Genomic DNA, 19,157 nt, shown 5'->3' with positions numbered 1-19,157 from the left:
CTCTGCTGTTGTGAGCATCTGGGCAATGAACCAGGTGGTGGGCTCTTGCAGGCATTCTGTCCCCCTCTCTCAAGAAAGAGAGGGGGAGAGAGAGGAAACTGGGAGCACCCTTCTGCCCCAACAACTTGCTCCTCTTTTCAACTGATAATCACTGGTTCCACCTTGCACTAGGATTTTCCCCTTATTTCTAATTTTAATTTAGTCCTAGGATAAAATGTCTAAATTATCTTTAACTAAAACATACACATAACCACAAAAAAAATCAACTAGAACTCAAAGGTAAAAAGAGAGGCCTCCAGGATCCCTAGAAGGAGACACAGCATCTTAGAAAAGGAAAGGCACCAGCCAGGGTTGTGGCACAGGGAGCTAAGCTATGCCTGTGCCATGGGTATCCCACATCCTAGCACCTGGTTGAGTCCAGGCTGCTCTGCTCCCTGCTAATGCTCCTGGGAAGGCTGCAGAAGATGGCTAAAGTACTTGGGCCCCTGCCACCCACATAGGAGACCTGGATGCAGTTCTGAGGTCTGGGTTTCAGCATGGCTCAGACCTGGCTGCTGAAGCCATTTAGGGAGTGAACCAGAGGATAACAGATATTATCTCTCTTTCATTGTTCTGCTTTTCAAATAAATCTCTTATTTTTTAGAAAAAGACTTATTTATTTATTTGAAAGTCAGTGTTACAAAGAAGGAAAGACAGAGGCAGAAAGAGAGATCTTCCATCTGCTGATTCATTCCCCAAATGGCTGCAATAGGCAAGGCCTGGGCCAGTCTGAAGCCAGGTGCCAGGAGCTTCCTCCAAGTCTCCCATATGGGTGCATAGGCCCAAAGACTTGGGCCATCCTCTGATGCTTTCCCAGGCACATTAGCAGGGAGCTGGATCAGAAGTGGAGGAGGAAGGACTTGAATTGTCACCCATATGGAATGCACCCATCCGCTGGTGCACTCCCCAAATGTCCACAATGGCCAGAGTTGGGCCAATCTAAGCCAGGAGCCAGGAGCTTCCTCCGAATCTCCCATATGGGTGCAGGGGCCCAAAGACTTGGCCATCTTCTGCTGCCTTAGCAGAGAGCTGGACTGGAAGTGGAGGATCTGGGACTTGAAGAGGCACCCATATGGGATGCCAACACTGTGGGCAACAGCTTTACTCACTATGGCACAGTGCCAGCCTCTGAAACAATCAAAAGGGAAAGGGAAGGGGGGGGAGGGGAGGGGAGGGGAGGGGAGGGGAGGGGAGGGGAGGGGAAGAGAAAGGGGTAAAGACAAAGGAAGAGAACACAAAATAAAACTCACATGAGGCAGACACCAGATGGAGGTAGGGGAGCAGAGGGGACTACTCCAGGCAAACTCCTTCCAGTTAGCTCTCAACACTTACCCAACCCAATTCAACCCTTCTCAGTGATATTTGTACTTTTTTCTATTTAATCAGTTCAACTGAAATCACAACATTTAATTTTCCTTTCATTTAATCAGCACTTACTATATCCTATTTTGGATTATGAGTATTCTTTTATGTTTTACTTTGGCGTAGGATTTTATAATTTACAAAATGCAGAGCTGGTGATGTGGCATAGCGGGTAAAGCCGCCACCTGCAGTGCCAGCATCCCATTTGGCTTTGGTTTGAGTCCTGGCTCTTCCACTTCTGATCCAGCTGTCTGCTATGGCCTGGGACAGCAGTACAAGATACCCAAGTCCTTGGGCCCCTGCACCCACATGGGAGACCCGGAAGAAGCTCCTGGCTTCAGATTGGTGTATCTCTGGCCATTGCGCCCAATTAGGGAGTGAATCAACAGATGGAAGACCTCTCTCTCCCTCTTTGTCTGTCTGTCTGACTGTCTCTCTCTCTCTCTCTCTCTCTGCCTCTTCTCTCTCTCTGTAACTCTGACTTTCAAATAAATAAATAAATAAATCTTTTTTAAAAAAAGCAAAAGAAAATGCTTTTGCAAATATAACTTCCATTAAGTCCTCACAGCCACCCTGGGAGGAAGGAATTGCTATTCTTTTTGAAGGGGAGAAGACAGACCTAGAGATGTGGAGCTTTGCCCAAGACCATGTTCCACTGTACCAGCCCTGGAAACCAGACCCTGTGCTTTCAAATATCCACACTTCTGCCTTGGCTACACAGAAAAATAATGGCTGGCTGGCAGGTGCAGACCTTACATCTCTTTAATGTTATCTTGGGAAAAGACACCTGGCATCAGGCTCTGCCCCTTCTAGGCAGATAATCCATGTCTATGGGTTGAGGCAGCTCAGGTAGTAAGGGTAAGGCAGAGGATGGGTGAGGGGCAAGGTAGAGGGAAGTGCATCAGGCATGAGTCTAGAGCAGTCATGTAAATTACCTCCATCTTCACACTCACATGGAAACAGGCTGGAGGTTGGGGCAGCAAATGTACTTTCCACTAAACACGAAGAAACTAAGCCAGTCTTTTAATACAGACAGACTCTGGCCCACTTGCATGAGCTTGCCTTACCCTCAACCCAGCTCTTGTTGCAAATCACTTTACTTGTAAAACTGGACAGCCAACCACCAGACTATAGCTTACTAATTTAATTAGATCCTCAGTTCTTTCAGAATAGTCATTCTTCATTCATTCAATAAGCATTTGGCCACAGGTTTAGGGAGAAGGGCTGGGAACAGATCCAGCTCATTCATCTCTGCATCTGCCTCAGCAACCTCAATGCAGGGGTTTGCAGTAGACGCTCAACAGATAGTTGCTAAATGCAACTTGATGCACCAGTTTATAATCTAGACAGGAGAGCAGTACTATGCACTACCACCCAATGGAAAGTCCCAAAAGAAGAAATCATATAAGAGAAGTTGATTAAACTCTGATGACAGAAATCAGGAACATTTTGAAATGTGGGATGGAAGAAGGCTGAGACTGAGGTGGAACAAGAGATGCAGATATTGAGGTCTGAGTGTGTCAAAAGTGAGCTGGAGGAAGAGGGCCATAGGTAAGCTGGGTATTGAGGGCACTTCTGTATATGGAGCCTAGGGTAGAAAGAATTATGGGCCTTAGACTGATAGAACTGAAAGTTGATACAAAGAGAAAAGGGAGAAACTCTGCTACCTCTGGTCTATGTGGTTCCAGACACCAACACAAACCCTGAGCTACCTGCCAAATTGGTGAATAAGACCCTGGGCTGAAGGAGCATAGCACCAGCCAGGGTACCATTTGGGCAGCTGTCCTTGAATCAGTTTCCAGTTCAACAGCCTGTAAGCACTGCCCAATTCTTCCTCATCAAAATACAAAGCAGTAAAATAAATAAATAAATAAAAAGACAATGAAGTGAAATTCCCCCCTCCAGTTGTAAGAGCCAGTACTAAGACTCATCCTCAGTGGGCAGAAGATTCTGCTTCCTTTCAGAAAAGGACACAAATACACAGGAAATATGAAAGGAGGGAGATTCACAGTGGTTGTGGGCAAATCCAACCAAATCATTCGACTTTATCTGGTTCTTCTGGGAGGAACAAGGAGGAGGAGAGAAGGAGGTGGAGTGTTCATGCTTGTGGAAGAAGAATGCCAACCATTGTGCTCTCTTACAGCTCAGTCCCTCCTGCAGTTTAAGCAACTGCAAAAGGTCTCAGAGGTCCTGGCAGTGAGTCCCAGCTGCTATAAGGAGACTTCAGCCCCCTGAGGAAGGCCTCCCTGAGACAAAGTACAATGAGAACAAACAGATGAGTAATACCACTACTCTGGCATGGTATTGTGGTACGGATGCAAATGACCCACCAGCAAACAAAACTGAACAAAGGCAATCTATATGAACACCTACAGTCAGCCCTGCCATTCTGAAAACCTCTCCTGTCTTAATGTTGAAACCTAAGTAGAAGGTAACAAGTGTTATCTTGGTTGGTAACAGGTGGACCCTGGGCAAACCACCCTCAAGTGATCCTGAAGACACAAACCCCATGCTGTAGCTGGAAAGCTGTGGCTGTGGCTCCTGAATCAAAGGGACCTCAGGACCAGCATAAATGTTGGCCAGGAGACCCTGTAGCCAACACTGACCAGTAGGTAGGTTAAACACACTGAAAGCTTGCTATGTGGCAAGGAACTGAACATGAGTGGTTCAGTGGGTCACGGTGCCACCTATAATGCCAGCCTCCCATATGAGCACCCGTTTGAGTCCTGGCTGCATCACATGTGATCCAGATCCTTGCTAATGCACCTGGGAAAGCAGCAGAAGATGGCCCAAGTGCTTGGGCCTCTGTGACTCATGTGAGAGACCCAGATAGAGTTCCAGCTCTGCCCATTGCAGCCATTTGGGTAACGAACCAGTAGATGGAAGATCTCTCTCTCTCTCTAACTCTGCCTTTCAAATAAACAAATCTTTTTTTCAAAGATTTATTTATTTACTTGAAAGCCAGACTTACACAGAAAGAGAAGGAGAGGCAGAGAGAGAGTGAGGTCTTCCATCAGCTCACTGGTTCATCCCCTCTCATTGTATTTTTATTTATTTGAAAATCAGAGTTACACACACACACACACACACAGAGAGAGAGAGAGAGAGAGAGAGGTCTTCCATCCACTGGTTCACTCCCCAGATGGCCACAAAAGCCGGAGTGGCGCCAATCTGAAGCCAGGAGCTTCTTCCAGGTCTCCCATGTGAGTGCAGGGGCCCAACGACTTGGGTCATCTTCTACTGCTTTCCTAGGCCATAGCAAAGAGCTAGATTGGAAGTGGAGCAGCCAAGTCTCGAACTAGTGCCCATATGGGATGCTGGCACTGCAGGTGGCAGCTTTACCCTCTAGGCCACAGTGCTGACCCCAAGACACTTTCATAAGCAATGATATCAGATATCCTAAAGAACTGAGGGTCTTGGGAATTCAATCGTGTTGATGCCATCTTTCTATATTTTTAAACATTATTTATTTTTATTTATTTGAAAGGCAGAGAGAGAAAGAGACAGCTTCCATCCACTGGTTCCCTCTCCAAATGCCCAAGACAGCCCAGGCTGGGCTAGGCTAAAGCCAGGAACCAGGAACTCCATCCAAGTCTCCCATGTGCAGAGCAGGGACCTAAGTACTTGGGCCATCTTCTGTTTTCCCAGGTGCATTAGCAGGGTACAGGGCACAGAACAGCAGAATTGAGGATGAGAGAGATGCAGAAGGATTGAGATCCAAAATCTGAATATAAACACTATCCAAACTCCAACCTGATCCCTAACATACATGTGGTGTTAGACACCCTGGGGAACATGATGAAAAGCAGACAGAACCTAGCGGGAGGCACACCCAGGAAAGGCAGAATTGCTTCTTGTGAAATCTGCACCTTTGGCTGGTGTAACACATAGCTCAGAAGTAGAAATCAAAAGTCTTAACGGTTTAAGGTACCAAAGGTCAGCATTCATAGCTGTTAGCACACTTAGAAAATTTAGGAGAAATTGTAAGAACAAAACAAACACAGAGAGGAGAGTCCCCAAAACTGAGCAGAACCTGACCCAAGCCTTGGTTGACCACTAATTAACACAGATGCAGAGCAACTTCCTGAGACCCAGCCCAAACCTGCAGCAACTGGAAATGGGGAAATGGAACAGCGACATCGCTGTTGCACACCACCAGACTCAAAGATTATCTGTGGCCCAGGAAAACCTACTACTTTCTAGGAAGGTAAATTGGAAAAACAAAACAGCAATCATCAGAAAAATAAAAATAGATTTCAGATTCTTAAAAATATAACAAAGTAAACATTACCAGACATCCAAGGACATAGGGAATTTGTTATAATAATGAGAAAAAATCAATAGAAACGTACTTTCTGGGGCTAGCACAGTGGCATAGAAGATGAAGCCTCCACTGTAGTGTTGGCATCCCATATGGGCACCAGTTCACATCCCAGCTGCTCCACTTCCAATCCAACTCCCTGCTAATGTGCCTGGGAAAGCAGCAGAATATGGCCCAAGTACTTGGGCCTCTGCACCCATGCAGGAGACATAGAAGAAGCTCCTGGTTCCTGGTTTTGGCCTGGCCTAGCCCTGGCCATCAGGGCCATTTGGGAAGTGACTCAGCAGATAGAAGATCTCTCTCTCTCTCTCTCTCTTCTCTCTATCATGCTGCCTTTAAAATAAATAAATAAATAAATATGGAAGAAAGGGAGGGAGGGAGGAAGGGAGAAAGAAAAGAAAAGAAATGTAGTTCCTGCTGCAACCCACTGGCAACTCTCCACGGTGAAGAGGGGACTGGGCACAATGGATAAAGGTAAAGATAGACTATAGAAGGCGTGTGGGCAGAGGGATTCCCTCCGAGTTAGGAGGAGGAACCCCTCTCTGCCTTGCCCTGCAACTTTTATTTCTGCAGTTATATACCAGATATTCTTTCTGATACCAGGCCAAGCTACTGCTTAGCTAAAAACAGCATTCCATGGAGATGTGGATGCAGATCCTAACTAGACTCTTATGTGATCACCGCCTGACCCAAAAAAGGGAAGGGAGTAGAACATCCTGCTGTGTACTAGTTTTTGAATTTGTCATCTTGAGAACATACTTCTCTGCAGGCAAAGGGGCTTTGTCCCACAGCTGGTCAGACTGTTCTTGTATCTCCCAGCCTAGTTCCACTGCATTCCTCACAGGGCTGTGGTAACATTTTCTAAGTGGCCTCTAGCACTTCCCATGGGTCCAGATATTGAATTTAGTACCCGAAGATTCGCTGTAACTACATGAAACATATTCGAAGAATGAAATGAAAACATTTTGAAGCGCCGGCGCCGCGGCTCACTAGGCTAATCCTCCGCCTGCGGCGCCGGCACACCGAGTTCTAGTCCTGGTCGGGGCGCCGGATTCTGTCCCGGTTGCCCCTCTTCCAGGCCAGCCCTCTGCTGTGGCCAGGGAGTGCAGTGGAGGATGGCCCAAGTGCTTGGGCCCTGCACCCCATGGGAGACCAGGAGAAGTACCTGGCTCCTGCCATCGGATCAGCGCGGTGCACTGGCCGCAGCACGCCGGCTGCGGCGGCCATTGGAGGGTGAACCAATGGCAAAAAAGGAAGACCTTTCTCTCTGTCTCTCTCTCTCTCTCTCACTGTCCACTCTGCCTGTCAAAAAAAAAAAAAAAAAGAAAAAAAGAAAAGAAAACATGTTGAAGTAACTAAAGGAAAGCAGTGAACAGACAGAACATCTGAGCAAAGAAATGAAAACTATGAAACTATAAAATGAAAACTATGTTACATAAAATTAGTAATTCTAGAACTAAAAAGAAAAACAATGAAATAAAAATGTAGAGGATGAGCTCATCAGAAAGTCTGAAAAGGCAGAGTAAAGAATCAGTGACTTTAAACATAAACCCCTAGAAACTACCCAATACACACAAAAAAGGAGCAAGATTGAAGGAAAACAAATAAAACCTCAGACACCCAGTGGGGAATAGATTTTAAAAAGGCAGATGACTAATTCAAGTCCTAAAAGGAGAAGAGAAAAAACGGCATGTTTTAAAGTTACTCAAATTTGGTTTAAAAATGGAATAGATCCATGAAATTCTCTAAAATATAATCACAAAGAAAACCACAACTAAGCTCAACACAAACTGATAAAACCAAAGATGTGATTTTGAAAGCAGCAAGAGATGACACTTTTCATACCGGACGTACCGTTTTTAAACCATTCACAAATTGTGTAATACTCCTTCCTTTGAGAGCCTGAAACTAATTCTCTTGAGTGTTGACTAGATTCAGTGGTTCACCTGCAATGAATGAGTGAAAGTGGTGGTGTGTGGCTAAAGAGATGAGGTCTTAAGAGGCATTGTTGCTTCTCTATCTCCCTCAGATCATTTGTTTTGGAAGAAACCAGAGGTTGTGAAGATACTCACTTGCGTAGTAACCCATGCATTGAGCAATTGAGGTCTCCAGCTAAGAGCCAACAAGGGTAGTTAACCAAGACAATCTGAAATAAAATCAATTCAAGCAAAGAAAAGTTATCATAGATACTAGCCTAGTTGTGATAGAATTTACATGGTCATTGAGGGGCTGGCACTGTGGCACAGTGGGTTAACACCCTGGCCTAAAGCACCAGCAACCCATGTGGACGCCAGTTCAAGACCCAACTGCTCCACTTCCTGTCCAGCTTTCTGCTATGGCCTGGGAAAGCAGTAGAAGATGGCCCAAGTCCTTGGGCCTCTGCACCTGCATGGGAGACCCAGAGGAGGCTCCTGGCTTTGGATCGGTGCAGCTCCAGCTGTTGTGGCCAATGAGAGAGTGAACCAGCAGGTGAAAGACCTCTCTCTCTCTGCTTCTCCTTTTCTCTAATTCTGACTTTCAAATAAATAAATATTTTAAAAAAGTAAATATAGTTTATTGATCAACTATAGGAAATGAGGCCTCAACAATTACTATCCACAGGAGAGAGAATCCCAGCTGGAAGCCCCCCAGCCTGTCCCAAGACAGAGCCCACCTGCCCTGCACAAGTACCCACTGAGGCAACCCCTTTCTATGTTTCTATGCCCTTTCCTCTCCAGTTCTCCCTCTCCACTCCTCTTAGCACCCCCCCAATAAAGCCCCATTCTCTTCTCATTTTCACTTCTCTGGAGCCCCTTCACCCTCCATCGTCCCAACCTAGGACAATGCTGTAGGCGATTTCCTGATTCCCTCCCCTGTCCTAGGGTTGGAGCGTGGAGGCTGACTTCCAAGAAGCAGCACCAGGAGCAAGTGACAGTATTTTTCGGGGTCCATCTGCGGCCTGAGGGCTAGCTGTCACAACTTGGAGACATCACTCTGTTCTGTGCTCACTCAACAGACAAGAAACATGGCGTCAGCATGCTCGTGGAAACCTCAGATCCCTAACTTGACACAGTGTAGTGGCGCCCCCTTGTGTGCGGAGCCCTGTCCTGCCGCTGGGAGCCCAAGGAGACCCTGGGGAGATCCTGGCTGGGCAGGAGCCAGGAGAGCTGCGGCGTCTGTGCTCAGCCTGGGGGCCACACACAGGCGCCTCAGCCCTTCTGTCATCCTATCTGAGGTACCCGGGAGGGGCGTGCGCTGTTCAGTCAGGCAGAACCGGTGGTCCCAGGGCTGGACTTCAACGTGGGATGAAAACACTTCTGAGCAACCGGGCAGTGCACGGGAGTCAGAGGGGAGCAGCTCCAGGAACCCTGGCTCTGAGATATCCATCACCTCCCCAGGGGCCCCTCCTCCCTCCCCTGATAACACCACCCTGGAAAACTGAGAAGCAAATCATTTTTACTTCCGTTTCCTATTCTTCTGAGGGCATTTTTAGAGATTGTCTAGATTTACACAAAAGTTGCAAAGATAGTGCAGAATTCTCATGTATCCCACACCCAGTTTCCCTTGTTGTTAGCATCTTTGCTATTACACATTTGTCACAGCTACTGAAGCCATATCTATACATAATTGCTGAGCTTCAAATTGCATTTGGATTCCATTAGTTCTCAAAAATATTTATTTGAAAAGCAGGGAGAGGGAGGGAGGGAGGGAGAGAGAGAAAAAGAGAGTGAGCGAGAGAGAGAGAGATCCTCTATCCACTGTTTCACTTCCCAAATGCCTGCATCAGTGGGAGCTGGGTCAGGCTGGAGCCAGAGCCAGGAACTCCATCTCGGTCTCCCACATGCTCCACTCAGAAGTGGAGCAGCCAGAACTCTAACTGGCACTTTGGTATGGGATGTGGGCATCTCAAGTGGCAGCTCAACCCACTGTTCCACAATTCCCATCCCTCGTTCGTTTTTTTTTTTTTTTAAGATTTATTTATTTATTTGAAAGGCAAAGTGATGGGGGGGGGGGTAGAGACACAAAGAGAGCTCTTTCATCTGCTGGTTTACTCCCTAAATGGCCATAAGAACTGGGGCTGGTCCAGGCCTAAGCCAGGAGCCTGGGTCTCCCACATGAGTGGCAGGGACCCAAGCACTTGGTCCAGCTCCTGCTGCTTGCTCAGGTGCATTATTAGGGAACTGGATCAGAACCAGCACCCTCATATGGATGCTGGCATTGCAGGCAGCAGTTTAACTCACTGTGCCACAGTGCTGGCCCCTCATTGACTTTTATTAATGTCTTTTTTCCATTCCAAGATCCCATCCAGAGCACCATATTACATTTATCCCGGTCACGTCTCCTTAGGCTTCTCCTGGCTGTGGCAGTGTCTCAGACTTCAATGACCTTGACGTTCCTGAGAGATACTGGTCAGATCATCGTATAATGTCCCTTCAATTGAGTTTGGTTGACTCAGCTGTGGGTTTGAGGAAGAAGAGCACAACAGGTATGAAATGCCATTCATCACAACATGTCAAGGGTATATACCACCCGCTGGATTTATCATTGATGATATTAACCTTTATCACCTGGCTAAGACAGTGTCTCTCTGTGATGTCCCCTTTTTACTCCCCTCCCCTTTCCATACTACAGTCTTCTAAGCGAAACCACTATGTCCAGCCCACAGTTAAGTGATGCTCTGCTATCCACATGTGCATGTAGGTTTCACACAGACAGAGTTTTCAAATGAGTCAAGCAAATACCTAGCAGAGTGCTAGGTGCCTATGCTTTATGGCGAGTCTTTGTTGAGTTTTATAAGAAAATGCCAAGCATCTCCCATAGTGGCTGCACCATTCACATTTCTGCCAGGAAGAATGAGGGTTCTTATTGTCCTGTGTTGCATCAGCACTTGGTGTGATCAGTTTCTTGGAGTGTAGTCACTCCAATAGCTGTGTGATAATAAATCATGAGTGTTGAGTGTTTCATTTCCATTTTCCTAATGACAAATGGCATTGAGCATTTTTTTCATGTGGGTAAATACCATCACACACATCAGTAAGTCTCCTTTGCTGCAGAGGTGCATCTGGAGATGGTTGCTTGTTTTTTAAATTGGATTATTTGCTATTGTTCAATTTTAAGAGTTCTTTATCTTCTCCATACAAGCACTTTATCAGATGTGTGATCTGCAAATATTTTCTCCCAGTCTCTGCCCTTTACTGACATAACAATGCACATTAGTGCAGATATATTTTTATATATTTGAGAAGATAAATGAGAAATCCTGTGGGATGCTGGTGCCTGCTGCGGTGGGCAGGATGGCAGTTAGGTGGGCCCTGGGTGCCTGAGCTGCCAACCGTGGGTGAGCTCTCCATGGGGGTGGCCTAGTACAGTGCTCTGACTGCAGCAGCATTAGTGTGTGGTATTGCTGTCTTGCACTTTCCTGGCTACTGGAATCCCCAGTAGTAAAGTGAAATACTCTGGGCTCTCCAGTGCCACACTGACCTTCAGTTTAAGAAAAGCCCTCCTGAGATTCCCTTACAAGGCCATTGCACTCACCACCATACTGCTTCTGGTTGGCGCCCTTCTCCTTATCATAGGCTCCGTTCTCTGGCAGGCAAGTTAGCAGAAGGGGGGAGGGCGTGGGACAAACTGAGCAGTTTGGTGCTGCTCCTGGGCATCTGATGCTCCTGCCGGGATTCTACCACCTGCACATGGCCTTGTGTGCATCCAAGGGTGGTTACGCTCCTGATGCATTCCAGACTTTGATGGCCAGCACCCACCTTAGTCCTGAGGAGTTACGGAGGACTGTGCCCAGCTCTGAGATACTGCGCAGAAACTCTGGCTAAGGGATTAGCAATCCACTACTTTTGAATGTTTAACAACACAATGGCTAGATGAATGTGTTCCAAAAACATTAACAGAAATTACAATTAGCAAATTAGGACATGCTCCCTTTTTGATCTCATGGTGCAGACAAAAGCTCCTGACAAGTTTTTCTACATGGATATGTATCTTGGAAAAATAACAGTGTTAATTGGGAAAGCAGAAGGTTGTTCTACATGGAAAGTGTTGCTGCCCCAACTCTGTTGAGAGTTGAGCACTTCTTTTCTTTTTTTCTAGACTTTATTTATTTGAGAGGTAAAGTTACGGACAGTGAGAAGAGGACACAGAGAGAAAGGTCTTCCATCTGCTGGTTCACTCCCCAGATGGCTGCGACTGGTGGGAGCTGTGCTGATCTGAAGCCAGGAGCCAGGAGTTTCTTCCGGGTTTCCACAAGGGTGCAGGGGCCCAAGGACTTGGACCATCTGCTACTGCTTTCCCAGGCCATAGCAGGGAGCTAGTTCAGAAGAGGAGCAGCCGGGACTAGAACTGGCACCCATATGGGATGCCAGCACCGCAGGCAGAGATTAACCTACTGCACCAGAGTGCTGGCCTCGAGCATTTCTTTTAAATAGTCTTTGTTGTCAACTTGTTCTTTTAGCAAGAGAGGAATAGAGTATGTGGAAAGAGAAAGAAAGAGAGAGAGAGAGAAAGGAAGGAAAAGAAATGAAAACCACCAACTGTGGTGTTTTCTGAGTAGATGACTTGAGGAACTGAAGGATGGTGGTGGGAGTGGAAAAGGGATATTACCAAGTAATATTTGTATATTATTACTTTTAACATCCAAAGACATTCTAATTGTTCAACAGATATCAAAGGCCCCTTCTGTTGGAGGCACTGTGCCAGGCACTTAGCAAACAGTGGTGTCTTTGTATTCGCTCAAGTATCTTTTGAGTTTTCTGGTGTATGAATGAATACTGCTCTAAAAAGTAAGTCACATAAAACCAGGCACATTCGTGAACCTTCGGCAGTCACTTCCAGATCCTGTGTGAAGACCCAGATTCTGAAGCTCTACTCAGGACCGGTGATCTTCACACTGGACTGTTTTGCCTCAGAATTCCCATTTCTGGAGAAGGCAGCTATATTACAGGGACAAAGTCTCCCACTGACAAAAGCTGAAAATGTCAAGACTTCTTAAAGGCATCAGCTGCTGATAAGAAAGTAATAAATGGCCATACCACACAAAGAATGGGGAGAAGGCTCTTGGCCTTCAAGGAGGGCAGTGTCCCAGGCAATGGGGCCAGGACTCTGAGTCATTGTCCTAGAGCCCAGACACAGAGGCCCAAGCTCCTGACTTTGTACCCATCTGCTTTGCCTTCTAACATATTAAACAAAGCTGCTTTTCTATACTATATTATGTATACTATACCATACTACATATAGTGTAGAAAATATATTTTTGCAGAAAAATTGTAAAATGATGACAATGATAAATGACAAAGTAAAAGTAACCCATACTCCTCACAGCAGACATAATATATTGTCATATTTCCTTGTAGTTAGTGTGCCAGACATCTTGCTGCTGCTACCCAGTCTCTGTCTCCCTCTCTCCCTCTTGATGTCCTCATCAGTTCATTCTCACTGCCCTTGAGGGGCTACTCTTCACTTTCTCCTTCCTCCTCACACCCCTCCACACCCCACTCTACTCACTTGGAGGATGAACTTATCTCTTTTTTCACTCAGGATTAAAGAAGGACTCAGGTGAGAACTGTACAGCACCCCACAAGCCAGAGCTGCTCTTCTCGGCCTTCCCTCCAGGGATGATGGATGGATGGTCTCACCGCTGAGACTACCCCTGCATCTGTGCACAACACCAGCCCCTCCCTCTCCTGCATCACCAGTTATCACTCTCTTCTGGTTCATGCATTTCTGCAAACATTCCATGATATCACCCATAAAATGGGTGGCAGGGATCCAAACACTTGAGTCATTTCCTGCTGCTTTCCCAGGCATATTAGTAGAGAGGTAAATCAGAGTTGGAGCAGGTAGGACTTGAATAGGTGCCTATATAGGAGGTTGGCATTGCAGGTGGTGGCTTAACCCACTGTGCCAAACTCTGGCCCCCAGTAAAAGTATCTTTAAAAAATAACCATGTGAGGGGGCAGCATTGTCATGCAGCAGGTAAAGCACCCACCTGCAGTGCTGGCATCACACATAGGCACCAGTTCAAGTCCTGGCTGCTCCACTTATGATCCAGCTCTCTGCTAACATGCCTAGGAAAAGAAGTGGAGGATGGCCCAGTGCTTGGGCCCCTGCATCCCATGGGTAGATCTGGAAGAAGCTCTTTGTTTTAGATAGGCCCAGCTCCAGCTGTTGTGACCATTTGGGGAGTAAAACAGCAGGTGGAACACCCCTCTCTCTTTCCCTCCCTCTCTAACTCTGCCTTTCAAATAACTAAATAAATATTAAAACAAGCACACATATGAAGTGCATAAAACAGTGCTCAGCCCAGAGAAAGTGCTCGAACATGTGACTAGAAGGGTGCTGATGAATTTGAGAAGCGCTGAGCAAGGAATGGGCCTTCTGTTGAACAGAAACTCAAGGAAAATGACTCTTCCTTAGTGGTGACTGGGGTATTTGCTGCATGGTGGCGGAAGCCAAACTCAATGCAGTCAGGCCTCTGCATCCATTGGTTCTGTATCCACAGATTCAACCAACTCCTGGTGAAAAATACTCTTTTTCAACATTTTATTTCTTGATTTGAGAGACAGAATTACAGAAAAAGGGAGAAACAGAGAGAAAGGTCTTCCATCTGCTAGTTCACTCCCTAAATGCCTGCAACGACTGGAGCTGGGCCAATCCAAAGCCAGGAGCCAGAAGTTTCTCTTGAGTCTCCCATGTGGGTGCAGGGGCCCAAGCACTTGCACCATCTTCCACTGCCCTCCCAGGCCACAGCAGAGAACTGGATCGTAAGTAGAACAGCTGTAACATGAACGGCGCCCATATAGGATGCCAGCACTGCAGGCGGAGGCTCAATCTACCACACCACAGCACCAGCCCCAACTTTTAAATTTTTGCATATTTTCCGCTATTTGAAAGGCAAAGTGACACGGAGAGAAAGAGACAGAGACAGAGACAGAGAGATCTTCCATCTACTGATTCACTCCCCTAATGCCTGCAACAGCCAGGACTGGGCCAGGCTGAAGCCAGGATCCAGGAATTCCAGCCAGGCCTCCCATGTGGGTGGAGAGGCTCAAGCACTTGAGCCATAATCTGCTGTCTCCCAGGCACATTAGCAAGAAGCTGAATGGGAATTGCAGAGTAGCCAGTACTTGAACCCAGGCACTCTGATATGGGATGTGGGTGTCCTAGATGACGGCTGAACCCACTGTACCACAATGTCCACCCCTCAAGTTGTTGCTTTAAAGCAAAGAATTTTTATTTTTTTAGCATAACAGCTCCATTTCTTTTTTCTTTAAGATTTATTTATTTGAAAGGCAGAATTATAGCAAGACAGAGAGAGATAAAGAGGTCTTCCATCCACTGGTTAAATCCCCAAATGGCCACAACAGCTGGAGCCAGGAGCCAGTAGCTTCTTCCAGTTTCCACACATGTACAGGGGCCCAAGGACTTGGACCATCTTCTTCTGCTTTCCCAGGCCATAGCAGAGAGCTGGATTGGAAGTGGAGCAGGTGGGACTCGAACCAGCACTCATATGGGATGCCAGCACTGCAGGCAGTGGCTTTAACCTGCTGTGCCACAGCGTCAGTGCCTGAATTTTTATTTTTTAAAAATAAAATGGATATATGAAGTTAGCTAGTTTAAAAGTCAAATATTTCTACAAAGCTTGTTAGGAAAACAGACGTCCCCAGCCTTCCTTGCATCCCCATTTGCTGATCCCAGAGGCAAGCATCCTAATTCTTTTATTGTCTCCTCTGTGCCACTAAAGATCTTTGTGCCTGTCTGCCTTCCCTTTTAGGCCTCCTTCTTTGTCTTTCAGTTCAGTTTTATGTATCATCATTTGTAGATAGCTTCCTTTCACATGCCCCTGTCCTGCCAATGTGTCTATTTTATAATTTTGGTTAGCTCAGTGTTCAGTGTTTATATTTTAAATATTTATTTATTTTTACTTGAAAGAGTTACACAGACAGAAGGAGAAGCAGAGAGAGAGAGAGAGAGAGAGAGAGAGGTCTTCCATCTGATGGCTCACTCCCCAGTTGGTCACAACAGCCAGAACTGCGCCAATCCGAAGCCAGGAGCCAGGAGCCTCCTCCGGGTCTCCCACGCGGGTGCAGGGGCCCAAGGACTTGGGCCATCTTCTACTGTTTCCCCAGGCCATAGCAGAAAGCTGGACAGGAAACGGAGCAGCTGGCCCTCAAACCGGCGCCCATATGGGTTGCCAGCGCTTCAGGCCAGGGTGTTAACCCGCTGCGCCACAGCGCCGGCCCCCCAATGACCATGTAAATTCTATCACAACTAGGCTAGTGGCTATGATAACTTTTCTTTGCTTGAATTGATTTTTTTTTTATTTCCCTGAAGCTCTCATCTTCTTCATTTGCTAAGTTTCTGTTGTTCTCACTGCAAAATCCCTCCCCAAGGTTCCTCCAGGGTCTCTGCTATTGTTTGAATGTGTCCACCTGCTGAAAGGTTCGTCTCCACTTTTTCTGAAGGGAGGAGAGAACTTCCATTTTGATTATGGCCTTGTCTAAATAAGGTCGGAGTTTGTGTACTCAAAAGGCTTCCATAGCCTTGGCAGCTCATGACAGAAGCCTCCAGTGATCACTGACATCATAAATAAGGGTGTCAATTGTTAAATCAACAGCAGGAGTCACTCTGCACTTCCTCCTCATGTAGGATCTCTGTCCTTAATGCATTGTACTATGAGAATTAACTGTAAAAATAGTCTTCAAACAGTACTTTATACTTTGTGAGTCTGTGTGGGTGCAAACTGTTGAAATCTTTACTTAGTATAGAGTTGATCTTCTGTATATAAAGATAACTAAAAATGAATATTAATGAAGAATGGGATGGGAGAGGGAGTAGGAGGTGAGATAGGAGTGGGGTTGGGAGGGTGGGTATGGGGGAAAGAACCAGTATGATCCAAAAGCTGTACCTTTGGAATTTATATTTATTAAATAAAAAATTTCTTAAAAAAAAAGTTAAAGGAAAAAAAATAAAAGAAAGCTTGGTCTCCAATGGGGTAGTGTTGGGAGGTGGAATCCAGTTGGGGGTGTTTGGGTCACCAGGACTCTGCCTTCTCTAGAGGTCAATGCCATTGTCTAAGGAGTAGGTTCACCACCTGCCTTTCCCCCTTCAGCTGAGTGAAAACACAGCAGGAAGGCTTTTGCCAGATGGTGCCTTGACCTTTGACTTCCCTGCCTTAAAAACTGAGAAAATAAACGTGTACTTGGGTCCCTGCTACTCATATGGGAGACCCAGGTGGAGTTCTGCCCCTTGGTTTTGGCCTTGCCCAGAATAAGCTTTTGCAGGCATACGTGAAGTGAACCAGTGGAGGGAAGATCTGTGTGTATGGGGGTGGGGGGTGGTCTTTCCCTTTCTCACATTCTCCAATATAAATAAATAGGTAAATAAATGTTTTTAAAAATGTGTGCTAAATAAAGTCTTTTTTTTTTTAAATTTTTTTTTTTGACAGGCAGAGTGGACAGTGAGAGAGAGAGACAGAGAGAAAGGTCTTCCTTTTGCCGTTGGTTCACCCTCCAATGGCCGCCGCGGCCGGCGCGCTGCGGCCGGCGCACCGCGCTGATCCTATGGCAGGAGCCAGGAGCCAGGTGCTTTTTTTTCTGGTCTCCCATGGGGTGCAGGGCCCAAGCACCTGGGCCATCCTCCACTGCACTCCCTGGCCACAGCAGAGGGCTGGCCTGGAAGAGGGGCAACCGGGACAGAATCTGGCGCCCCGACCGGGACTAGAACCCGGTGTGCCGGCGCCGCTAGGCAGAGGATTAGCCTAGTGAGCCGCGGCGCCGGCCAAGAAAGTCTTTTAAAACTTTAAATTACTTAAGTACCATTTATACGAGCATAAAAGTTCAAAACAATGGTGTCAATGTTGTGGAGTAGCAAGTAAAGCCACTGCCTGTAACCTCAGCATTCTGTATGAGAGCTGGTTCATTTCCTGGCTGCTCCACGTCTAATCCAGCTCTCTGCTAATGGCCTGGGAAAAGCAGCAGAAGATGGCCCAAGTGTTTGAGCCCCTGCTACCCTCATGGGAGACCTGGATGAAGCTCCTGGCTCCTGGGTTTAGCCTGGCCCAGCCCTGGCCATTGCAGCCATCTGGGAAGCAAACCAGCGATGGAAGACCTCTCCCTCCCTTCCTCTCTTATTCTGAAACTCTTTCTTTTATTTATGTATGTATTTATTTTTAAAGATTTATTTATTTATTTATTTGGAAGGCAGAGTTACACAGAGAGAGAGAGACAGAGACAGAGATATAGAGAGATCTTTCATCCCCTGATTCACCACTCAAATGGCCCTGATGGCTTGGGCTGGGCCAGTCCAAAGCTGGGATCCAGGGCTTCTTCTGAATTTCCCACGTAGGTGCAGGGGCCCAAGGATTTGGGCCATCATCCACTGCTTTCCCAGGCCACAGCAGAGAGCTGGATCAGAAGTGGAGCTGCCAGGTCTCGATCTGGCGCCCACATGGGATGCCGGCACTTCAGACAGTGGCCTTACCCGCTACGCCACAGCACCAGCCCCTCAATACAACTTTTTAGGGAAGACCTTCCAGCCCGAATGGTCTCAGCAGCCAGAAGGTTGGTGGCAATCACAGCGCAGGAGTGAATAAGCTGTTTCTTTAAGCAGTAATTGTACATGAGCCTACTTCTGCTGCCACCACTGGCCCACCTGTGTTCAAGCCCACACCTACATTCTGATTCTGAATGTTCTGCTTGATTTTTAAGCAAAAATCCTGAAGGTCAAAGCCAGAGTTCCAAGCAAAAACCTTGAGTAAATGAGCAGTGCACCAGAAAATGTCTGAACTGGCCTTACATTTAATGAAGGCTTCTGCCACTGCTGCTTCTACTCAACCAGTACCTGGAACAATACAGCCCTTATGCCACCTCTTAATGCAATTTCGATTTGAATAAATCTATGTCTGCTTGGTCCTTTGACCAATGATGTGGCAGAGCAAGGACTGTTACATTTCTTAACAATGGTGAACTTCTCTTCTCCCAAAGTGTTCTCACAGCAAGTCCTGCACATCCCAGTCAGGATTTACCTATGTCTGAGTCAGGACTCCTGTTCCCATTTCCAGTTCCCTGCTAATGTGGACCCTTGGAGGCAGCAGGTGATGGCTCAAGTGGTTAAGTCCCTGCCACCTATGTGCAAGACCTAGATTAAGTTCCCAACTCCAGTCTTTATACTCATCCAGCCTTGGCCACTGTAAGCATTGGAGGAGTGAACCAATGGATGGAAGCTCTGTGTGTGTGTGTGTGTGTGTGTGTGTGTCTTCCTCTCTAAAAACAGCAAAATGTAGTGGCTCCACCACAAACAAGGATCAACCTTTCTGAGTTTCTCCTTTTGCCTCTGTGCAGAGCTTCTAAGCCTTCTTTGGCAAGAACATTTAAGGAAAAGGTGTCAATTCCTTTTTGATTAATAACAAGAAAAATTTTATCTTAATCACCTTGGACTTTTTCAGTTCAAT

The 19,157-nt window shown here is 46.6% G+C and overlaps 1 protein-coding gene and 1 pseudogene across 1 annotated transcript in view; both read right to left on the bottom strand.

Annotated features, from left to right (window-relative positions):
- Nucleotides 1–19,157, bottom strand: part of ZFP57 (ZFP57 zinc finger protein) — a 52,920-nt gene that overhangs the window by 7,477 nt on the left and 26,286 nt on the right. The gene's annotated exons all lie outside the window — the stretch shown is intronic.
- Nucleotides 15,279–18,714, bottom strand: LOC127493151 (T-complex protein 1 subunit zeta pseudogene; annotated as a pseudogene).

The sequence above is a fragment of the Oryctolagus cuniculus genome, chromosome 5 (assembly GCF_964237555.1).
Source record: "Oryctolagus cuniculus chromosome 5, mOryCun1.1, whole genome shotgun sequence".
Taxonomy (NCBI): Eukaryota; Metazoa; Chordata; class Mammalia; order Lagomorpha; family Leporidae; genus Oryctolagus; species Oryctolagus cuniculus.
Note: the sequence above shows the minus strand (reverse complement) of the source record. Positions and strands in the feature narration are given on the sequence as shown.